Source organism: Balaenoptera physalus (genome assembly GCF_965194825.1).
Source record: "Balaenoptera physalus genome assembly, chromosome: 6".
Lineage (NCBI taxonomy): Eukaryota > Metazoa > Chordata > Mammalia > Artiodactyla > Balaenopteridae > Balaenoptera > Balaenoptera physalus.
The window spans coordinates 50,563,953-50,567,411 of record NC_138885.1 but is presented as its reverse complement, the minus strand read 5'-3'; the positions used below and the strand labels follow the sequence as shown (position 1 = coordinate 50,567,411).

Sequence of the window (3,459 nt, the reverse complement as noted above, 5' to 3'; positions counted from 1 at the left end):
TACCACCTAACAGGTGCTAGAATAACTTTGTTTTGATTATTGTAGTATTATAATTCAGTTTCACTATGACAGGTCAATCCTCCTCCAAAATTGCCTCATCTCCAATTGCTAATCCATATTTCTCTTCAAAAATGCCCTGGTTATATCCACAGATAAACAAATTTTAGAATCAATTTGTCTATTCTTTTAAAGCATGCTGGATATTTGCATTAGAATCAACGTATTTATTCGTTAATTTATAGTTGAAATGGCATAACTATAGTCTTGAGTCTTCCCAATCTAGAACAGATGTGGCTCTCCATATAGCCTACTTTTTTTTTCTTAGTAGAATTTTGTATCTTTATTCTTGTATTGTATGGTTTCCATGAATTTATTGGAAATTTTGTTCCTAGGTGGTTTTCTGTGTTGCTATTAAGAATATCAACTTTTACATATACTTAGTGGTTTATTGTTGATATATAACAAAGTTACCGATTTCATACATCATTTATAAGCTGGCTACTCTGCTTGACTCGTTTCATTTTTAGCCATTGTCAGATGATTCTTTTTTGGTTTTCTAGGAATATAAGCATATTATCTACAAAGAATGGTAGTTTGCTTCCTTTTTCCTAGTATATCTTTCTGTTATTTTTTTTCAAATAAATGCGGTTGAGCTGAGGCGGCGGCGGCGGCTGAGACGGCAGCGGCGGCGGCGGCGATGGCAGCTCTGGAGGCCGCAGTCCCGGTCCTGGCTTCGGCCCCAGCCCCACCGTGGTGACGCTCGCTGGGCTGCTGGCGCTCCGGGCCGCCCTCCTGGCCACGGTCTCGGGCTACTTCGTCAGCATCGACGCGCATGCCGAGGAGTGCTTCTGCGAGTGGGTCAGCCCGGGCACCAAGATGGGCCTCATCTTCGAGGTGGCCGAGGGCGGCTTCCTGGACATCGACGTGGAGATTGCAGGGCCTGATAATAGAGGAATTTATAAAGGAGACAGGGAGTCCAGTGGGAAATACACCTTTGCTGCTCACATGGATGGAATATTTAAGTTGTGTTTTAGCAGTAGGATGTCCACCATGACTCCAAAGATAGTGATGTTCACCATTGATATTGGGGAGGCCCCCAAAGGACAAGACATGGGAACAGAAGCTCACCAGAACAAGCTAGAAGAAATGATTAATGAGCTCACAGTGGCAATGACAGCTGTAAAGCATGAACAGGAATACATGGAAGCTCGGGAGCGAATACACAGAGCAGTCAATGACAACACAAACAGCAGAGTGGTCCTTTGGTCCTTCTTTGAAGCTCTTGTTCTAGTTGCCATGACATTGGGACAGATCTACTACCTGAAGAGATTTTTTGAAGGCTGGAGGGTTGTTTAAAAAAGCCTTTTCCTGATGATCCCAAACTCATAATTCACTGTTTACCAAATGTCTTGGTCATAATAATGTCATTAGTTTCAACGTTTTTATTTTCTAAACTGTACATTCACAGCTTCTGTTTCTTTGTGATTAACAGATATTGGGGGAAAACACTTTTTTTAGGAAAGTTATAGTGAAAATTTGACATTTGATTGGCATGATTTCATATTTGAATTCTTACTCCATTATACAGGTCCTTCCAGAACTCAAACACTGTAAGTGGAATATAGATGTATAGTCCTTTTTATATATTCTTTCCTTTGGCTTTCATAATAAAATGCAGTTTGTTCAGGATAGTACTTTATTGACAGTACTTTACTAAAAATGACTGCATTCTTGGGATCCCTTATCCTGCAGTTCAAGTCATTAAAGATTCATTTTGTTGAGTCCTTATCAGAAACAACAATCTGAATCTTGACATTTTCTATCCAGCCTAATGGCAGAGCTCTGTGACTAGAGGATGCTACAAAGTTGGTACTTTTTTACTTTGTCTATCTTGGTTTTGCTTTAAAGATAAGACTTAAACCAACAACCTTTTTCCCCTTTAAAGTTTTACTTTGAACCTTAGAACTCAGTCACCTCCACTTAAAATTGTTGACACAAGCAGCTAAGAACCATTTTTTGGTTTCTGCCTAACCTTGTAAGAAGTCTTTATTAAAGCCAGTTCTCTGGGTGTTGCAGTGAACAGTAATTCTTTTTCTTTCTATACTGGCACATCCACTTTCTCTACTCTTGGCACGTGGGAGGTATGCATTCACATAATTGGAAAAATCTGGATTTCTGATGCCAAAGGGTTAAAAGCCTCTTGATTTCGTTGCAGTGATATACAACCACTATCTTATTTTTGATCAGTGGCATTTTGGCCACTGTTTAATTAGCTCACTGAACATCACTGTCAGTACTAGTGTGTTTGTGTTTGTTTTCCTTGGGTCTTTCTTTTGGTGTGGGGATGATCCAGGATTATATTGTGACTGATGTATATTAGTTACTTGTACATTTTTTTTGGATCTTTGCAAGGGGAAAACCACTAGTAACGAATTTTATATAATTAATTTAAATTTGTTACAGGTTTTCATGTTCAGGATAAACAATTTTTCAACCTTGGGTGAAAATACTTTCAACAGTTTAAGGTGACTGTGTTTTACCTTAGGACAGCTGTTGCATGCCAACTTGTGTGCATGTGTGTGTGAAAACACTTCAAAATTAATTTAAAAGATGTAAATTTAAAACTGGTTGTGTATCTAATCTGCCCCAGGTTCAGTAAATAAACAATTCTTTTTAAAAACAAAAACAAATAAATAAATGCGGTTAACATCAGTTTCAAATGAGGTTTAAAAATAGTTCCATGAAAGAGCCCCCTTGACTTCTTATGACATGGCAACCTATGCAAAAGTTCACTGTCAAGCATGAGATTGGCTGTTAGTTTGAGATAAATACATTTGTTGTACTAAGTAACATTCTATCTCAAAAATTTTATCAGGAATGAATGTTGAATCTTGCAATATGTTTTTAGCAACTATTGAGGTAATATCACTATTTGTATTTAACTATGAATTTTACTAATTGCTTTCCTACAAATATCAATCCACAAGTATTGATATTTGACATGAGTAGACACAATGGACATTTGGTAAAATTAGTCAGATTACATTGTATTAAGTATAACGTTAACAAGGATTAAACGTTAACTCCTCCTTCATAGTAAATAATCTTAAACTTCATTTCATATTTTCTGAGATGTTCAGTGGATTCCCTGGAATTTCTATGAAGTCTCAGGTGCTAATGTTACTTGTAGTCAACTTTGGTACTCATTTCCAACTTTTGAGGAATTATTTTCCTTAACATCTCACTGTTTGCTTATTTGTTTGCTTTTATATCTAATTCCATAATGACCCAAACATGAAACTCAACATTTTGTTTCATAATTCAATTCTTCCTTTTATATTTTTAATAATCCCCTTTCTTCCTGCTGCAGGACTAATTATTTGGGTTTAGTTTTTCTTTTTCTGGGTTTTGATATTGAATGTTTGTGTTATATGACTAGAGTGTTCTATAGCTGTAAAA

General features: G+C 36.8%; 1 pseudogene across 1 annotated transcript; it reads left to right on the top strand.

The window, feature by feature from the left end:
* The first annotated feature begins 781 nt into the window (after positions 1-781).
* On the top strand, positions 782-2,242 carry LOC309663084 (transmembrane emp24 domain-containing protein 2 pseudogene; annotated as a pseudogene). The gene has a single exon. The product of its transcript is annotated as a transmembrane emp24 domain-containing protein 2 pseudogene (transcript).
* The last annotated feature ends 1,217 nt before the right edge of the window (positions 2,243-3,459 follow it).